Genomic DNA, 20917 nt, shown 5'->3' on the forward strand with positions numbered 1-20917 from the left:
CCTAGAAAGGCCCTACATGCCCCAAACTTAGTCTGGTCTGCTCATCAGAGTCCCCTCTACGGGCGTGTTTTGGGTTGGATTTTCTTTTTTTATTGACCATATTTGTCTTCCCTTTTTGTCCGGCCCATAACTCTGCCTACAAAGGCCCTACATGCCCCAAACTTGGTCTGGTCTGCTCATCAGACTCCCCTCCAGGGGCGTGTTTTGGATTGGATTTTAAGATTTTTGACCATATTTGTCTTCTCTTTTTGTCCAGCTCATAACTCTGCCTAAAAAGGCCCTACATGCCCCAAACTTGGTCTGGTCTGCTCATCAGAGCCCCCTCTACGGGCGTGTTTTGGATTGGATAAAAAAAAAAGACCATATTTGACTTCCCTTTTTTGCCGGCCCATAACTCTGCCTAGAAAGGCCCTACATGCCCCAAACTTAGTCTGGTCTGCTCATCAGAGTCCCCTCTACGGGCGTGTTTTGGGTTGGATTTTCTTTTTTTATTGACCATATTTGTCTTCCCTTTTTGTCCGGCCCATAACTCTGCCTACAAAGGCCCTACATGCCCCAAACTTGGTCTGGTCTGCTCATCAGAGTCCCCTCTACGGGCGTGTTTTGGATTGGATGAAAAAAAAAAAGACCATATTTGACTTCCCTTCTTGTCCGGCCCATAACTCTGCCTAGAAAGGCCCTACATGCCCCAAACTTGGTCTGGTCTGCTCATCAGAGCCCCCTCTACGGGCGTGTTTTGTATTGGATAAAAAAAAAAGACCATATTTGACTTCCCTTTTTGTCCGGCCCATAACTCTGCCTAGAAAGGCCCTACATGCCCCAAACTTGGTCTGGTCTGCTCATCAGAGTCCCCTCTACGGGCGTGTTTTGGATTGGATAAAAAAAAAAAAAGACCATATTTGACTTCCCTTCTTGTCCGGCCCATAACTCTGCCTAGAAAGGCCCTACATGCCCCAAACTTGGTCTGGTCTGCTCATCAGAGCCCCCTCTACGGGCGTGTTTTGGATTGGATAAAAAAAAAAAGACCATATTTGACTTCCCTTTTTGTCCGGCCCATAACTCTGCCTAGAAAGGCCCTAAATGCCCCAAACTTGGTCTGGTCTGCTCATCAGAGCCCCCTCTACGGGCGTGTTTTGGATTGGATTTTAAGATTTTTGACCATATTTGTCTTCCCTTTTTGTCCAGCTCATAACTCTGCCTAAAAAGGTCCTACATGCCCCAAACTTGGTCTGGTCTGCTCATCAGAGTCCCCTCTACGGGCGTGTTTTGGGTTGGATTTTTTTTTTTATTGACCATATTTGTCTTCCCTTTTTGTCCAGCTCATAACTCTGCCTAGAAAGGCCCTACATGCCCCAAACTTGGTCTGGTCTGCTCATCAGACTCCCCTCCAGGGGCGTGTTTTGGATTGGATTTTAAGATTTTTGACCATATTTGTCTTCTCTTTTTGTCCAGCTCATAACTCTGCCTAAAAAGGCCCTACATGCCCCAAACTTGGTCTGGTCTGCTCATCCGAGTCCCCTCTAAGGGCGTGTTTTGGATTGGATAAAAAAAAAAAGACCATATTTGACTTCCCTTTTTGTCCGGCCCATAACTCTGCCTAGAAAAGCCCTAAATGCCCCAAACTTGGTCTGGTCTGCTCATCAGAGCCCCCTCTACGGGCGTGTTTTGGATTGGATTTTAAGATTTTTGACCATATTTGTCTTCTCTTTTTGTCCAGCTCATAACTCTGCCTAAAAAGGCCCTACATGCCCCAAACTTGGTCTGGTCTGCTCATCAGAGTCCCCTCTACGGCCATGTTTTTGATAGGATATTTAAGATTTTTGACCATATTTGTCTTTCCTTTTTGTCCAGCTCATAACTCTGCCTAGAAAGGCCCTACATGCCCCAAACTTGGTCTGGTCTGCTCATCAGAGTCCCCTCTACGGGCGTGTTTTGGGTTGGATTTTTTTTTTTTTTGACCATATTTGTCTTCCCTTTTTGTCCAGCTCATAACTCTGCCTAGAAAGGCCCTACATGCCCCAAACTTGGTCTGGTCTGCTCATCAGACTCCCCTCCAGGGGCGTGTTTTGGATTGGATTTTAAGATTTTTGACCATATTTGTCTTCTCTTTTTGTCCAGCTCATAACTCTGCCTAAAAAGGCCCTACATGCCCCAAACTTGGTCTGGTCTGCTCATCAGAGTCCCCTCTACGGCCGTGTTTTGGATTGGATAAAAAAAAAAAAGACCATATTTGACTTCCCTTCTTGTCCGGCCCATAACTCTGCCTAGAAAGGCCCTACATGCCCCAAACTTAGTCTGGTCTGCTCATCAGAGTCCCCTCTACGGGCGTGTTTTGGGTTGGATTTTCTTTTTTTATTGACCATATTTGTCTTCCCTTTTTGTCCGGCCCATAACTCTGCCTACAAAGGCCCTACATGCCCCAAACTTGGTCTGGTCTGCTCATCAGAGTCCCCTCTACGGGCGTGTTTTGGATTGGATAAAAAAAAAAAAGACCATATTTGACTTCCCTTCTTGTCCGGCCCATAACTCTGCCTAGAAAAGCCCTAAATGCCCCAAACTTGGTCTGGTCTGCTCATCAGAGCCCCCTCTACGGGCGTGTTTTGGATTGGATTTTAAGATTTTTGACCATATTTGTCTTCTCTTTTTGTCCAGCTCATAACTCTGCCTAAAAAGGCCCTACATGCCCCAAACTTGGTCTGGTCTGCTCATCAGAGTCCCCTCTACGGCCATGTTTTTGATAGGATATTTAAGATTTTTGACCATATTTGTCTTTCCTTTTTGTCCAGCTCATAACTCTGCCTAGAAAGGCCCTACATGCCCCAAACTTGGTCTGGTCTGCTCATCAGAGTCCCCTCTACGGGCGTGTTTTGGGTTGGATTTTTTTTTTTTTTGACCATATTTGTCTTCCCTTTTTGTCCAGCTCATAACTCTGCCTAGAAAGGCCCTACATGCCCCAAACTTGGTCTGGTCTGCTCATCAGAGCCCCCTCTACGGGCGTGTTTTGGATTGGATTTTAAGATTTTTGACCATATTTGTCTTCCCTTTTTGTCCAGCTCATAACTCTGCCTAAAAAGGTCCTACATGCCCCAAACTTGGTCTGGTCTGCTCATCAGAGTCCCCTCTACGGGCGTGTTTTGGGTTGGATTTTTTTTTTTATTGACCATATTTGTCTTCCCTTTTTGTCCAGCTCATAACTCTGCCTAGAAAGGCCCTACATGCCCCAAACTTGGTCTGGTCTGCTCATCAGACTCCCCTCCAGGGGCGTGTTTTGGATTGGATTTTAAGATTTTTGACCATATTTGTCTTCTCTTTTTGTCCAGCTCATAACTCTGCCTAAAAAGGCCCTACATGCCCCAAACTTGGTCTGGTCTGCTCATCAGAGTCCCCTCTACGGGCGTGTTTTGGATTGGATAAAAAAAAAAAAGACCATATTTGACTTCCCTTCTTGTCCGGCCCATAACTCTGCCTAGAAAGGCCCTACATGCCCCAAACTTGGTCTGGTCTGCTCATCCGAGTCCCCTCTACGGGCGTGTTTTGGATTGGATAAAAAAAAAAAGACCATATTTGACTTCCCTTTTTGTCCTGCCCATAACTCTGCCTAGAAAGGCCCTACATGCCCCAAACTTGGTCTGGTCTGCTCATCCGAGTCCCCTCTAAGGGCGTGTTTTGGATTGGATAAAAAAAAAAAGACCATATTTGACTTCCCTTTTTGTCCGGCCCATAACTCTGCCTAGAAAAGCCCTAAATGCCCCAAACTTGGTCTGGTCTGCTCATCAGAGCCCCCTCTACGGGCGTGTTTTGGATTGGATTTTAAGATTTTTGACCATATTTGTCTTCTCTTTTTGTCCAGCTCATAACTCTGCCTAAAAAGGCCCTACATGCCCCAAACTTGGTCTGGTCTGCTCATCAGAGTCCCCTCTACGGCCGTGTTTTTGATAGGATATTTAAGATTTTTGACCATATTTGTCTTTCCTTTTTGTCCAGCTCATAACTCTGCCTAGAAAGGCCCTACATGCCCCAAACTTGGTCTGGTCTGCTCATCAGAGTCCCCTCTACGGGCGTGTTTTGGGTTGGATTTTTTTTTTTTTTGACCATATTTGTCTTCCCTTTTTGTCCAGCTCATAACTCTGCCTAGAAAGGCCCTACATGCCCCAAACTTGGTCTGGTCTGCTCATCAGACTCCCCTCCAGGGGCGTGTTTTGGATTGGATTTTAAGATTTTTGACCATATTTGTCTTCTCTTTTTGTCCAGCTCATAACTCTGCCTAAAAAGGCCCTACATGCCCCAAACTTGGTCTGGTCTGCTCATCAGAGTCCCCTCTACGGCCGTGTTTTGGATTGGATAAATAAAAAAAAGACCATATTTGACTTCCCTTCTTGTCCGGCCCATAACTCTGCCTAGAAAGGCCCTACATGCCCCAAACTTAGTCTGGTCTGCTCATCAGAGTCCCCTCTACGGGCGTGTTTTGGGTTGGATTTTCTTTTTTTATTGACCATATTTGTCTTCCCTTTTTGTCCGGCCCATAACTCTGCCTACAAATGCCCTACATGCCCCAAACTTGGTCTGGTCTGCTCATCAGAGTCCCCTCTACGGGCGTGTTTTGGATTGGATAAAAAAAAAAAGACCATATTTGACTTCCCTTCTTGTCCGGCCCATAACTCTGCCTAGAAAGGCCCTACATGCCCCAAACTTGGTCTGGTCTGCTCATCAGAGCCCCCTCTACGGGCGTGTTTTGGATTGGATAAAAAAAAAAGACCATATTTGACTTCCCTTTTTGTCCGGCCCATAACTCTGCCTAGAAAGGCCCTACATGCCCCAAACTTGGTCTGGTCTGCTCATCAGAGCCCCCTCTACGGGCGTGTTTTGGATTGGATAAAAAAAAAAGACCATATTTGACTTCCCTTTTTGTCCGGCCCATAACTCTGCCTAGAAAGGCCCTACATGCCCCAAACGTGGTCTGGTCTGCTCATCAGAGCCCCCTCTACGGGCGTGTTTTGGATTGGATAAAAAAAAAAAGACCATATTTGACTTCCCTTTTTGTCCGGCCCATAACTCTGCCTAGAAAGGCCCTAAATGCCCCAAACTTGGTCTGGTCTGCTCATCAGAGCCCCCTCTACGGGCGTGTTTTGGATTGGATTTTAAGATTTTTGACCATATTTGTCTTCCCTTTTTGTCCAGCTCATAACTCTGCCTAAAAAGGTCCTACATGCCCCAAACTTGGTCTGGTCTGCTCATCAGAGTCCCCTCTACGGGCGTGTTTTGGGTTGGATTTTTTTTTTTATTGACCATATTTGTCTTCCCTTTTTGTCCAGCTCATAACTCTGCCTAGAAAGGCCCTACATGCCCCAAACTTGGTCTGGTCTGCTCATCAGACTCCCCTCCAGGGGCGTGTTTTGGATTGGATTTTAAGATTTTTGACCATATTTGTCTTCTCTTTTTGTCCAGCTCATAACTCTGCCTAAAAAGGCCCTACATGCCCCAAACTTGGTCTGGTCTGCTCATCAGAGTCCCCTCTACGGGCGTGTTTTGGGTTGGATTTTCTTTTTTTATTGACCATATTTGTCTTCCCTTTTTGTCCGGCCCATAACTCTGCCTACAAAGGCCCTACATGCCCCAAACTTGGTCTGGTCTGCTCATCAGAGTCCCCTCTACGGGCGTGTTTTGGATTGGATAAAAAAAAAAAGACCATATTTGACTTCCCTTTTTGTCCGGCCCATAACTCTGCCTAGAAAGGCCCTAAATGCCCCAAACTTGGTCTGGTCTGCTCATCAGAGCCCCCTCTACGGGCGTGTTTTGGATTGGATTTTAAGATTTTTGACCATATTTGTCTTCCCTTTTTGTCCAGCTCATAACTCTGCCTAAAAAGGTCCTACATGCCCCAAACTTGGTCTGGTCTGCTCATCAGAGTCCCCTCTACGGGCGTGTTTTGGGTTGGATTTTTTTTTTTATTGACCATATTTGTCTTCCCTTTTTGTCCAGCTCATAACTCTGCCTAGAAAGGCCCTACATGCCCCAAACTTGGTCTGGTCTGCTCATCAGACTCCCCTCCAGGGGCGTGTTTTGGATTGGATTTTAAGATTTTTGACCATATTTGTCTTCTCTTTTTGTCCAGCTCATAACTCTGCCTAAAAAGGCCCTACATGCCCCAAACTTGGTCTGGTCTGCTCATCAGAGTCCCCTCTACGGGGGTGTTTTGGATTGGATAAAAAAAAAAAAAGACCATATTTGACTTCCCTTCTTGTCCGGCCCATAACTCTGCCTAGAAAGGCCCTACATGCCCCAAACTTAGTCTGGTCTGCTCATCAGAGTCCCCTCTACGGGCATGTTTTGGGTTGGATTTTCTTTTTTTATTGACCATATTTGTCTTCCCTTTTTGTCCGGCCCATAACTCTGCCTACAAAGGCCCTACATGCCCCAAACTTGGTCTGGTCTGCTCATCAGAGTCCCCTCTACGGGCGTGTTTTGGATTGGATAAAAAAAAAAGACCATATTTGACTTCCCTTCTTGTCCGGCCCATAACTCTGCCTAGAATGGCCCTACATGCCCCAAACTTGGTCTGGTCTGCTCATCAGAGCCCCCTCTACGGGCGTGTTTTGGATTGGATAAAAAAAAAAGACCATATTTGACTTCCCTTTTTGTCCGGCCCATAACTCTGCCTAGAAAGGCCCTACATGCCCCAAACTTGGTCTGGTCTGCTCATCAGAGTCCCCTCTACGGGCGTGTTTTGGATTGGATAAAAAAAAAAAAAGACCATATTTGACTTCCCTTCTTGTCCGGCCCATAACTCTGCCTAGAAAGGCCCTACATGCCCCAAACTTGGTCTGGTCTGCTCATCAGAGCCCCCTCTACGGGCGTGTTTTGGATTGGATAAAAAAAAAAAGACCATATTTGACTTCCCTTTTTGTCCGGCCCATAACTCTGCCTAGAAAGGCCCTAAATGCCCCAAACTTGGTCTGGTCTGCTCATCAGAGCCCCCTCTACGGGCGTGTTTTGGATTGGATTTTAAGATTTTTGACCATATTTGTCTTCCCTTTTTGTCCAGCTCATAACTCTGCCTAGAAAGGCCCTACATGCCCCAAACTTGGTCTGGTCTGCTCATCAGACTCCCCTCCAGGGGCGTGTTTTGGATTGGATTTTAAGATTTTTGACCATATTTGTCTTCTCTTTTTGTCCAGCTCATAACTCTGCCTAAAAAGGCCCTACATGCCCCAAACTTGGTCTGGTCTGCTCATCAGAGTCCCCTCTACGGGCGTGTTTTGGATTGGATAAAAAAAAAAAAAGACCATATTTGACTTCCCTTCTTGTCCGGCCCATAACTCTGCCTAGAAAGGCCCTACATGCCCCAAACTTGGTCTGGTCTGCTCATCAGAGTCCCCTCTACGGGCGTGTTTTGGATTGGATAAAAAAAAAAAGACCATATTTGACTTCCCTTCTTGTCCGGCCCATAACTCTGCCTAGAAAGGCCCTACATGCCCCAAACTTGGTCTGGTCTGCTCATCAGAGCCCCCTCTACGGGCGTGTTTTGGATTGGATAAAAAAAAAAGACCATATTTGACTTCCCTTTTTGTCCGGACCATAACTCTGCCTAGAAAGGCCCTACATGCCCCAAACTTGGTCTGGTCTGCTCATCAGAGTCCCCTCTACGGGCGTGTTTTGGATTGGATAAAAAAAAAAAAGACCATATTTGACTTCCCTTCTTGTCCGGCCCATAACTCTGCCTAGAAAGGCCCTACATGCCCCAAACTTGGTCTGGTCTGCTCATCAGAGCCCCCTCTACGGGCGTGTTTTGGATTGGATAAAAAAAAAAAGACCATATTTGACTTCCCTTTTTGTCCGGCCCATAACTCTGCCTAGAAAGGCCCTAAATGCCCCAAACTTGGTCTGGTCTGCTCATCAGAGCCCCCTCTACGGGCGTGTTTTGGATTGGATTTTAAGATTTTTGACCATATTTGTCTTCCCTTTTTGTCCAGCTCATAACTCTGCCTAAAAAGGTCCTACATGCCCCAAACTTGGTCTGGTCTGCTCATCAGAGTCCCCTCTACGGGCGTGTTTTGGGTTGGATTTTTTTTTTTATTGACCATATTTGTCTTCCCTTTTTGTCCAGCTCATAACTCTGCCTAGAAAGGCCCTACATGCCCCAATCTTGGTCTGGTCTGCTCATCAGACTCCCCTCCAGGGGCGTGTTTTGGATTGGATTTTAAGATTTTTGACCATATTTGTCTTCTCTTTTTGTCCAGCTCATAACTCTGCCTAAAAAGGCCCTACATGCCCCAAACTTGGTCTGGTCTGCTCATCAGAGTCCCCTCTACGGGCGTGTTTTGGATTGGATAAAAAAAAAAAGACCATATTTGACTTCCCTTCTTGTCCGGCCCATAACTCTGCCTAGAAAGGCCCTACATGCCCCAAACTTGGTCTGGTCTGCTCATCAGAGTCCCCTCTACGGGCGTGTTTTGGATTGGATAAAAAAAAAAAGACCATATTTGACTTCCCTTTTTGTCCGGCCCATAACTCTGCCTAGAAAGGCCCTACATGCCCCAAACTTGGTCTGGTCTGCTCATCAGAGCCCCCTCTACGGGCGTGTTTTGGATTGGATTTTTAAAGAAATTGACCATATTTGTCTTCCCTTTTTGTCCAGCCCATAACTCTGCCTAGAAAGGCCCTGCATGCCCCAAACTTGGTCTGGTCTGCTCATCAGAGTCCCCTCTACGGGCGTGTTTTAGATTGAAAAAAAAAAAAAAAAAAGACCATATTTGTCTTCCCTTTTTGTCCGGCCAATAACTCTGCCTAGAAAGGCCCTACATGCCCCAAACTTGGTCTGGTCTGCTCATCAGAGCCCCCTCTACGGGCGTGTTTTGGATTGGATAAAAAAAAAGACCATATTTTTCTTCCCTTTTTGTCCGGCCCATAACTCTGCCTAGAAAGCACCTACATGCCCCAATCTTGGTCTGCTCATCGGAGTCCCCTCTACGGGCGTGTTTTGGATTTTAAGATTTTCGACCATTTTTGTCTTCCCTTTTTGTCCGGCCCATAACTCTGCCTAGAAAGGCCCTACATGCCCCACTCTTGGTCTGCTCATCGGAGTCCCCTCTACGGGCGTGTTTTGGATTGGATTTTAAGATTTTCGACCATTTTTGTCTTCCCTTTTTGTCCGGCCCATAACTCTGCCTAGAAAGGCCCTACATGCCCCAAACTTGGTCTGGTCTGCTCATCAGAGTCCCCTCTACGGGCGTGTTTTGGATTTTAAGATTTTTGACCATATTTGTCTTCCCTTTTTGTCCGGCCCATAACTCTGCCTAGAAAGGCCCTACATGCCCCAATCTTGGTCTGCTCATCGGAGTCCCCTCTACGGGCGTGTTTTGGATTTTAAGATTTTCAACCATTTTTGTCTTCCCTTTTTGTCCGGCCCATAACTCTGCCTAGAAAGGCCCTACATGCCCCAAACTTGGTCTGGTCTGCTCATCAGAGTCCCCTCTACGGGCGTGTTTTGGATTTTAAGATTTTTGACCATATTTGTCTTCCCTTTTTGTCCAGCCCTCAATTCTGCCTAGAAAGGCCCTACATGCGCCAAACTTGGTCTGCTCATCGGAGTCCCCTCTACGGGCGTGTTTTAGATTGGATAAAAAAAAAAAAAAAGACCATATTTGTCTTCCCTTTTTGTCCGGCCAATAACTCTGCCTAGAAAGGCCCTACATGCCCCAAACTTGGTCTGGTCTGCTCATCAGAGCCCCCTCTACGGGCGTGTTTTGGATTGGATAAAAAAAAAGACCATATTTTTCTTCCCTTTTTGTCCGGCCCATAACTCTGCCTAGAAAGCACCTACATGCCCCAATCTTGGTCTGCTCATCGGAGTCCCCTCTACGGGCGTGTTTTGGATTTTAAGATTTTCGACCATTTTTGTCTTCCCTTTTTGTCCGGCCCATAACTCTGCCTAGAAAGGCCCTACATGCCCCACTCTTGGTCTGCTCATCGGAGTCCCCTCTACGGGCGTGTTTTGGATTGGATTTTAAGATTTTCGACCATTTTTGTCTTCCCTTTTTGTCCGGCCCATAACTCTGCCTAAAAAGGCCCTACATGCCCCAAACTTGGTCTGGTCTGCTCATCACAGTCCCCTCTACGGGCGTGTTTTGGATTTTAAGATTTTCGACCATATTTGTCTTCCCTTTTTGTCCGGCCCATAACTCTGCCTAGAAAGGCCCTACATGCCCCAATCTTGGTCTGCTCATCGGAGTCCCCTCTACGGGCGTGTTTTGGATTTTAAGATTTTCGACCATTTTTGTCTTCCCTTTTTGTCCGGCCCATAACTCTGCCTAGAAAGGCCCTACATGCCCCAAACTTGGTCTGGTCTGCTCATCAGAGTCCCCTCTACGGGCGTGTTTTGGATTTTAAGATTTTTGACCATATTTGTCTTCCCTTTTTGTCCAGCTCATAATTCTGCCTAGAAAGGCCCTACATGCGCCAAACTTGGTCTGCTCATCGGAGTCCCCTCTACGGGCGTGTTTTGGATTTTAAGATTTTTGACCATATTTGTCTTCCCTTTTTGTCCAGCTCATAACTCTGCCTAAAAAGGCCCTACATGCCCCAAACTTGGTCTGGTCTGCTCATCAGAGTCCCCTCTACGGGCGTGTTTTGGGTTGGATAAAAAAAAAAATTGACCATATTTGTCTTCCCTTTTTGTCCAGCTCATAACTCTGCCTAGAAAGGCCCTATATGCCCCAAACTTGGTCTGGTCTGCTCATCAGAGTCCCCTCTACGGGCGTGTTTTGGGTGGGATTTTTTTTTAAATTGACCATATTTGTCTTCCCTTTTTGTCCAGCTCATAACTCTGCCTAAAAAGGCCCTACATGCCCCAAACTTGGTCTGGTCTGCTCATCAGAGTCCCCTCTACGGGCGTGTTTTGGGTTGGATAAAAAAAAAAATTGACCATATTTGTCTTCCCTTTTTGTCCAGCTCATAATTCTGCCTAGAAAGGCCCTATATGCCCCAAACTTGGTCTGGTCTGCTCATCAGAGTCCCCTCTACGGGCGTGTTTTGGGTGGGATTTTTTTTTAAATTGACCATATTTGTCTTCCCTTTTTGTCCAGCTCATAACTCTGCCTAGAAAGGCCCTACATGCCCCAAACCTGGTCTGGTCTGTTCATCAGAGTCCCCTCTACGGGCGTGTTTTTAGATTGGATAAAAAAAAAAAAAAAGACCATATTTGTCTTCCCTTTTTGTCCGGCCCATAACTCTGCCTAGAAAGGCCCTACATGCCCCAAACTTGGTCTGGTCTGCTCATCAGAGCCCCCTCTACGGGCGTGTTTTGGATTGGATAAAAAAAAAGACCATATTTGTCTTCCCTTTTTGTCCGGCCCATAACTCTGCCTAGAAAGCACCTACATGCCCCAATATTGGTCTGCTCATCGGAGTCCCCTCTACGGGCGTGTTTTAGATTGGATAAAAAAAAAAAAAAAGACCATATTTGTCTTCCCTTTTTGTCCGGCCCATAACTCTGCCTAGAAAGGCCCTACATGCCCCAAACTTGGTCTGGTCTGCTCATCAGAGCCCCCTCTACGGGCGTGTTTTGGATTGGATAAAAAAAAAAGACCATATTTGTCTTCCCTTTTTGTCCGGCCCATAACTCTGCCTAGAAAGCACCTACATGCCCCAATCTTGGTCTGCTCATCGGAGTCCCCTCTACGGGCGTGTTTTGGATTTTAAGATTTTTGACCATATTTGTCTTCCCTTTTTGTCCGGCCCATAACTCTGCCTAGAAAGGCCCTACATGCCCCAATCTTGGTCTGCTCATCGGAGTCCCCTCTACGGGCGTGTTTTGGATTTTAAGATTTTTGACCATATTTGACTTCCCTTCTTGTCCGGCCCATAACTCTGCCTAGAAAGGCCCTACATGCCCCAAACTTGGTCTGGTCTGCTCATCAGAGCCCCCTCTACGGGCGTGTTTTGGATTGGATAAAAAAAAAAAGACCATATTTGACTTCCCTTTTTGTCCGGCCCATAACTCTGCCTAGAAAGGCCCTAAATGCCCCAAACTTGGTCTGGTCTGCTCATCAGAGCCCCCTCTACGGGCGTGTTTTGGATTGGATTTTAAGATTTTTGACCATATTTGTCTTCCCTTTTTGTCCAGCTCATAACTCTGCCTAAAAAGGTCCTACATGCCCCAAACTTGGTCTGGTCTGCTCATCAGAGTCCCCTCTACGGGCGTGTTTTGGGTTGGATTTTTTTTTTTATTGACCATATTTGTCTTCCCTTTTTGTCCAGCTCATAACTCTGCCTAGAAAGGCCCTACATGCCCCAAACTTGGTCTGGTCTGCTCATCAGACTCCCCTCCAGGGGCGTGTTTTGGATTGGATTTTAAGATTTTTGACCATATTTGTCTTCTCTTTTTGTCCAGCTCATAACTCTGCCTAAAAAGGCCCTACATGCCCCAAACTTGGTCTGGTCTGCTCATCAGAGTCCCCTCTACGGGCGTGTTTTGGATTGGATAAAAAAAAAAAAGACCATATTTGACTTCCCTTCTTGTCCGGCCCATAACTCTGCCTAGAAAGGCCCTACATGCCCCAAACTTGGTCTGGTCTGCTCATCCGAGTCCCCTCTACGGGCGTGTTTTGGATTGGATAAAAAAAAAAAGACCATATTTGACTTCCCTTTTTGTCCTGCCCATAACTCTGCCCAGAAAGGCCCTACATGCCCCAAACTTGGTCTGGTCTGCTCATCCGAGTCCCCTCTAAGGGCGTGTTTTGGATTGGATAAAAAAAAAAAGACCATATTTGACTTCCCTTTTTGTCCGGCCCATAACTCTGCCTAGAAAAGCCCTAAATGCCCCAAACTTGGTCTGGTCTGCTCATCAGAGCCCCCTCTACGGGCGTGTTTTGGATTGGATTTTAAGATTTTTGACCATATTTGTCTTCTCTTTTTGTCCAGCTCATAACTCTGCCTAAAAAGGCCCTACATGCCCCAAACTTGGTCTGGTCTGCTCATCAGAGTCCCCTCTACGGCCGTGTTTTTGATAGGATATTTAAGATTTTTGACCATATTTGTCTTTCCTTTTTGTCCAGCTCATAACTCTGCCTAGAAAGGCCCTACATGCCCCAAACTTGGTCTGGTCTGCTCATCAGAGTCCCCTCTACGGGCGTGTTTTGGGTTGGATTTTTTTTTTTTTTGACCATATTTGTCTTCCCTTTTTGTCCAGCTCATAACTCTGCCTAGAAAGGCCCTACATGCCCCAAACTTGGTCTGGTCTGCTCATCAGACTCCCCTCCAGGGGCGTGTTTTGGATTGGATTTTAAGATTTTTGACCATATTTGTCTTCTCTTTTTGTCCAGCTCATAACTCTGCCTAAAAAGGCCCTACATGCCCCAAACTTGGTCTGGTCTGCTCATCAGAGTCCCCTCTACGGCCGTGTTTTGGATTGGATAAAAAAAAAAAAGACCATATTTGACTTCCCTTCTTGTCCGGCCCATAACTCTGCCTAGAAAGGCCCTACATGCCCCAAACTTAGTCTGGTCTGCTCATCAGAGTCCCCTCTACGGGCGTGTTTTGGGTTGGATTTTCTTTTTTTATTGACCATATTTGTCTTCCCTTTTTGTCCGGCCCATAACTCTGCCTACAAAGGCCCTACATGCCCCAAACTTGGTCTGGTCTGCTCATCAGAGTCCCCTCTACGGGCGTGTTTTGGATTGGATAAAAAAAAAAAAGACCATATTTGACTTCCCTTCTTGTCCGGCCCATAACTCTGCCTAGAAAGGCCCTACATGCCCCAAACTTGGTCTGGTCTGCTCATCAGAGCCCCCTCTACGGGCGTGTTTTGGATTGGATAAAAAAAAAAGACCATATTTGACTTCCCTTTTTGGCCGGCCCATAACTCTGCCTAGAAAGGCCCTACATGCCCCAAACTTGGTCTGGTCTGCTCATCAGAGCCCCCTCTACGGGCGTGTTTTGGATTGGATAAAAAAAAAAAGACCATATTTGACTTCCCTTTTTGTCCGGCCCATAACTCTGCCTAGAAAGGCCCTACATGCCCCAAACTTAGTCTGGTCTGCTCATCAGAGTCCCCTCTACGGGCGTGTTTTGGGTTGGATTTTCTTTTTTTATTGACCATATTTGTCTTCCCTTTTTGTCCGGCCCATAACTCTGCCTACAAATGCCCTACATGCCCCAAACTTGGTCTGGTCTGCTCATCAGAGTCCCCTCTACGGGCGTGTTTTGGATTGGATAAAATAAAAAAGACCATATTTGACTTCCCTTCTTGTCCGGCCCATAACTCTGCCTAGAAAGGCCCTACATGCCCCAAACTTGGTCTGGTCTGCTCATCAGAACCCCCTCTACGGGCGTGTTTTGGATTGGATAAAAAAAAAAGACCATATTTGACTTCCCTTTTTGTCCGGCCCATAACTCTGCCTAGAAAGGCCCTACATGCCCCAAACTTGGTCTGGTCTGCTCATCAGAGTCCCCTCTACGGGCGTGTTTTGGATTGGATAAAAAAAAAAAAAGACCATATTTGACTTCCCTTCTTGTCCGGCCCATAACTCTGCCTAGAAAGGCCCTACATGCCCCAAACTTGGTCTGGTCTGCTCATCAGAGCCCCCTCTACGGGCGTGTTTTGGATTGGATAAAAAAAAAAAGACCATATTTGACTTCCCTTTTTGTCCGGCCCATAACTCTGCCTAGAAAGGCCCTAAATGCCCCAAACTTGGTCTGGTCTGCTCATCAGAGCCCCCTCTACGGGCGTGTTTTGGATTGGATTTTAAGATTTTTGACCATATTTGTCTTCCCTTTTTGTCCAGCTCATAACTCTGCCTAAAAAGGTCCTACATGCCCCAAACTTGGTCTGGTCTGCTCATCAGAGTCCCCTCTACGGGCGTGTTTTGGGTTGGATTTTTTTTTTTATTGACCATATTTGTCTTCCCTTTTTGTCCAGCTCATAACTCTGCCTAGAAAGGCCCTACATGCCCCAAACTTGGTCTGGTCTGCTCATCAGACTCCCCTCCAGGGGCGTGTTTTGGATTGGATTTTAAGATTTTTGACCATATTTGTCTTCTCTTTTTGTCCAGCTCATAACTCTGCCTAAAAAGGCCCTACATGCCCCAAACTTGGTCTGGTCTGCTCATCAGAGTCCCCTCTACGGGCGTGTTTTGGATTGGATAAAAAAAAAAAAGACCATATTTGACTTCCCTTCTTGTCCGGCCCATAACTCTGCCTAGAAAGGCCCTACATGCCCCAAACTTGGTCTGGTCTGCTCATCAGAGCCCCCTCTACGGGCGTGCTTTGGATTGGATAAAAAAAAAAGACCATATTTGACTTCCCTTTTTGTCCGGCCCATAACTCTGCCTAGAAAGGCCCTACATGCCCCAAACTTGGTCTGGTCTGCTCATCAGAGCCCCCTCTACGGGTGTGTTTTGGATTGGATAAAAAAAAAAGACCATATTTGACTTCCCTTTTTGTCCGGCCCATAACTCTGCCTAGAAAGGCCCTACATGCCCCAAACGTGGTCTGGTCTGCTCATCAGAGCCCCCTCTACGGGCGTGTTTTGGATTGGATAAAAAAAAAAAGACCATATTTGACTTCCCTTTTTGTCCGGCCCATAACTCTGCCTAGAAAGGCCCTACATGCCCCAAACTTGGTCTGGTCTGCTCATCAGAGCCCCCTCTACGGGCGTGTTTTGGATTGGATAAAAAAAAAAGACCATATTTGACTTCCCTTTTTGTCCGGCCCATAACTCTGCCTAGAAAGGCCCTACATGCCCCAAACGTGGTCTGGTCTGCTCATCAGAGCCCCCTCTACGGGCGTGTTTTGGATTGGATAAAAAAAAAAAGACCATATTTGACTTCCCTTTTTGTCCGGCCCATAACTCTGCCTAGAAAGGCCCTAAATGCCCCAAACTTGGTCTGGTCTGCTCATCAGAGCCCCCTCTACGGGCGTGTTTTGGATTGGATTTTAAGATTTTTGACCATATTTGTCTTCCCTTTTTGTCCAGCTCATAACTCTGCCTAAAAAGGTCCTACATGCCCCAAACTTGGTCTGGTCTGCTCATCAGAGTCCCCTCTACGGGCGTGTTTTGGATTGGATAAAAAAAAAAAGACCATATTTGACTTCCCTTTTTGTCCGGCCCATAACTCTGCCTAGAAAGGCCCTAAATGCCCCAAACTTGGTCTGGTCTGCTCATCAGAGCCCCCTCTACGGGCGTGTTTTGGATTGGATTTTAAGATTTTTGACCATATTTGTCTTCCCTTTTTGTCCAGCTCATAACTCTGCCTAAAAAGGTCCTACATGCCCCAAACTTGGTCTGGTCTGCTCATCAGAGTCCCCTCTACGGGCGTGTTTTGGGTTGGATTTTTTTTTTTATTGACCATATTTGTCTTCCCTTTTTGTCCAGCTCATAACTCTGCCTAGAAAGGCCCTACATGCCCCAAACTTGGTCTGGTCTGCTCATCAGACTCCCCTCCAGGGGCGTGTTTTGGATTGGATTTTAAGATTTTTGACCATATTTGTCTTCTCTTTTTGTCCAGCTCATAACTCTGCCTAAAAAGGCCCTACATGCCCCAAACTTGGTCTGGTCTGCTCATCAGAGTCCCCTCTACGGGGGTGTTTTGGATTGGATAAAAAAAAAAAAAGACCATATTTGACTTCCCTTCTTGTCCGGCCCATAACTCTGCCTAGAAAGGCCCTACATGCCCCAAACTTGGTCTGGTCTGCTCATCAGAGCCCCCTCTACGGGCGTGTTTTGGATTGGATAAAAAAAAAAAGACCATATTTGACTTCCCTTTTTGTCCGGCCCATAACTCTGCCTAGAAAGGCCCTAAATGCCCCAAACTTGGTCTGGTCTGCTCATCAGAGCCCCCTCTACGGGCGTGTTTTGGATTGGATTTTAAGATTTTTGACCATATTTGTCTTCCCTTTTTGTCCAGCTCATAACTCTGCCTAAAAAGGTCCTACATGCCCCAAACTTGGTCTGGTCTGCTCATCAGAGTCCCCTCTACGGGCGTGTTTTGGGTTGGATTTTTTTTTTTATTGACCATATTTGTCTTCCCTTTTTGTCCAGCTCATAACTCTGCCTAGAAAGGCCCTACATGCCCCAAACTTGGTCTGGTCTGCTCATCAGACTCCCCTCCAGGGGCGTGTTTTGGATTGGATTTTAAGATTTTTGACCATATTTGTCTTCTCTTTTTGTCCAGCTCATAACTCTGCCTAAAAAGGCCCTACATGCCCCAAACTTGGTCTGGTCTGCTCATCAGAGTCCCCTCTACGGGCGTGTTTTGGATTGGATAAAAAAAAAAAAGACCATATTTGACTTCCCTTCTTGTCCGGCCCATAACTCTGCCTAGAAAGGCCCTACATGCCCCAAACTTGGTCTGGTCTGCTCATCCGAGTCCCCTCTACGGGCGTGTTTTGGATTGGATAAAAAAAAAAAGACCATATTTGACTTCCCTTTTTGTCCTGCCCATAACTCTGCCTAGAAAGGCCCTACATGCCCCAAACTTGGTCTGGTCTGCTCATCCGAGTCCCCTCTAAGGGCGTGTTTTGGATTGGATAAAAAAAAAAAGACCATATTTGACTTCCCTTTTTGTCCGGCCCATAACTCTGCCTAGAAAAGCCCTAAATGCCCCAAACTTGGTCTGGTCTGCTCATCAGAGCCCCCTCTACGGGCGTGTTTTGGATTGGATTTTAAGATTTTTGACCATATTTGTCTTCTCTTTTTGTCCAGCTCATAACTCTGCCTAAAAAGGCCCTACATGCCCCAAACTTGGTCTGGTCTGCTCATCAGAGTCCCCTCTACGGCCGTGTTTTTGATAGGATATTTAAGATTTTTGACCATATTTGTCTTTCCTTTTTGTCCAGCTCATAACTCTGCCTAGAAAGGCCCTACATGCCCCAAACTTGGTCTGGTCTGCTCATCAGAGTCCCCTCTACGGGCGTGTTTTGGGTTGGATTTTTTTTTTTTTTGACCATATTTGTCTTCCCTTTTTGTCCAGCTCATAACTCTGCCTAGAAAGGCCCTACATGCCCCAAACTTGGTCTGGTCTGCTCATCAGACTCCCCTCCAGGGGCGTGTTTTGGATTGGATTTTAAGATTTTTGACCATATTTGTCTTCTCTTTTTGTCCAGCTCATAACTCTGCCTAAAAAGGCCCTACATGCCCCAAACTTGGTCTGGTCTGCTCATCAGAGTCCCCTCTACGGCCGTGTTTTGGATTGGATAAATAAAAAAAAGACCATATTTGACTTCCCTTCTTGTCCGGCCCATAACTCTGCCTAGAAAGGCCCTACATGCCCCAAACTTAGTCTGGTCTGCTCATCAGAGTCCCCTCTACGGGCGTGTTTTGGGTTGGATTTTCTTTTTTTATTGACCATATTTGTCTTCCCTTTTTGTCCGGCCCATAACTCTGCCTACAAAGGCCCTACATGCCCCAAACTTGGTCTGGTCTGCTCATCAGAGTCCCCTCTACGGGCGTGTTTTGGATTGGATAAAAAAAAAAAAGACCATATTTGACTTCCCTTCTTGTCCGGCCCATAACTCTGCCTAGAAAGGCCCTACATGCCCCAAACTTGGTCTGGTCTGCTCATCAGAGCCCCCTCTACGGGCGTGTTTTGGATTGGATAAAAAAAAAAGACCATATTTGACTTCCCTTTTTGTCCGGCCCATAACTCTGCCTAGAAAGGCCCTACATGCCCCAAACTTAGTCTGGTCTGCTCATCAGAGTCCCCTCTACGGGCGTGTTTTGGGTTGGATTTTCTTTTTTTATTGACCATATTTGTCTTCCCTTTTTGTCCGGCCCATAACTCTGCCTACAAATGCCCTACATGCCCCAAACTTGGTCTGGTCTGCTCATCAGAGTCCCCTCTACGGGCGTGTTTTGGATTGGATAAAAAAAAAAAAGACCATATTTGACTTCCCTTCTTGTCCGGCCCATAACTCTGCCTAGAAAGGCCCTACATGCCCCAAACTTGGTCTGGTCTGCTCATCAGAGCCCCCTCTACGGGCGTGTTTTGGATTGGATAAAAAAAAAAGACCATATTTGACTTCCCTTTTTGTCCGGCCCATAACTCTGCCTAGAAAGGCCCTACATGCCCCAAACTTGGTCTGGTCTGCTCATCAGAGCCCCCTCTACGGGCGTGTTTTGGATTGGATAAAAAAAAAAAGACCATATTTGACTTCCCTTTTTGTCCGGCCCATAACTCTGCCTAGAAAGGCCCTAAATGCCCCAAACTTGGTCTGGTCTGCTCATCAGAGCCCCCTCTACGGGCGTGTTTTGGATTGGATTTTAAGATTTTTGACCATATTTGTCTTCCCTTTTTGTCCAGCTCATAACTCTGCCTAAAAAGGTCCTACATGCCCCAAACTTGGTCTGGTCTGCTCATCAGAGTCCCCTCTACGGGCGTGTTTTGGGTTGGATTTTTTTTTTTATTGACCATATTTGTCTTCCCTTTTTGTCCAGCTCATAACTCTGCCTAGAAAGGCCCTACATGCCCCAAACTTGGTCTGGTCTGCTCATCAGACTCCCCTCCAGGGGCGTGTTTTGGATTGGATTTTAAGATTTTTGACCATATTTGTCTTCTCTTTTTGTCCAGCTCATAACTCTGCCTAAAAAGGCCCTACATGCCCCAAACTTGGTCTGGTCTGCTCATCAGAGTCCCCTCTACGGGCGTGTTTTGGGTTGGATTTTCTTTTTTTATTGACCATATTTGTCTTCCCTTTTTGTCCGGCCCATAACTCTGCCTACAAAGGCCCTACATGCCCCAAACTTGGTCTGGTCTGCTCATCAGAGTCCCCTCTACGGGCGTGTTTTGGATTGGATAAAAAAAAAAAGACCATATTTGACTTCCCTTTTTGTCCGGCCCATAACTCTGCCTAGAAAGGCCCTAAATGCCCCAAATTTGGTCTGGTCTGCTCATCAGAGCCCCCTCTACGGGCGTGTTTTGGATTGGATTTTAAGATTTTTGACCATATTTGTCTTCCCTTTTTGTCCAGCTCATAACTCTGCCTAAAAAGGTCCTACATGCCCCAAACTTGGTCTGGTCTGCTCATCAGAGTCCCCTCTACGGGCGTGTTTTGGGTTGGATTTTTTTTTTTATTGACCATATTTGTCTTCCCTTTTTGTCCAGCTCATAACTCTGCCTAGAAAGGCCCTACATGCCCCAAACTTGGTCTGGTCTGCTCATCAGACTCCCCTCCAGGGGCGTGTTTTGGATTGGATTTTAAGATTTTTGACCATATTTGTCTTCTCTTTTTGTCCAGCTCATAACTCTGCCTAAAAAGGCCCTACATGCCCCAAACTTGGTCTGGTCTGCTCATCAGAGTCCCCTCTACGGGGGTGTTTTGGATTGGATAAAAAAAAAAAAAGACCATATTTGACTTCCCTTCTTGTCCGGCCCATAACTCTGCCTAGAAAGGCCCTACATGCCCCAAACTTAGTCTGGTCTGCTCATCAGAGTCCCCTCTACGGGCATGTTTTGGGTTGGATTTTCTTTTTTTATTGACCATATTTGTCTTCCCTTTTTGTCCGGCCCATAACTCTGCCTACAAAGGCCCTACATGCCCCAAACTTGGTCTGGTCTGCTCATCAGAGTCCCCTCTACGGGCGTGTTTTGGATTGGATAAAAAAAAAAGACCATATTTGACTTCCCTTCTTGTCCGGCCCATAACTCTGCCTAGAATGGCCCTACATGCCCCAAACTTGGTCTGGTCTGCTCATCAGAGCCCCCTCTACGGGCGTGTTTTGGATTGGATAAAAAAAAAAGACCATATTTGACTTCCCTTTTTGTCCGGCCCATAACTCTGCCTAGAAAGGCCCTACATGCCCCAAACTTGGTCTGGTCTGCTCATCAGAGTCCCCTCTACGGGCGTGTTTTGGATTGGATAAAAAAAAAAAAAGACCATATTTGACTTCCCTTCTTGTCCGGCCCATAACTCTGCCTAGAAAGGC

This window comes from Osmerus mordax, chromosome 24 (genome assembly GCF_038355195.1).
Source record: "Osmerus mordax isolate fOsmMor3 chromosome 24, fOsmMor3.pri, whole genome shotgun sequence".
Lineage (NCBI taxonomy): Eukaryota > Metazoa > Chordata > Actinopteri > Osmeriformes > Osmeridae > Osmerus > Osmerus mordax.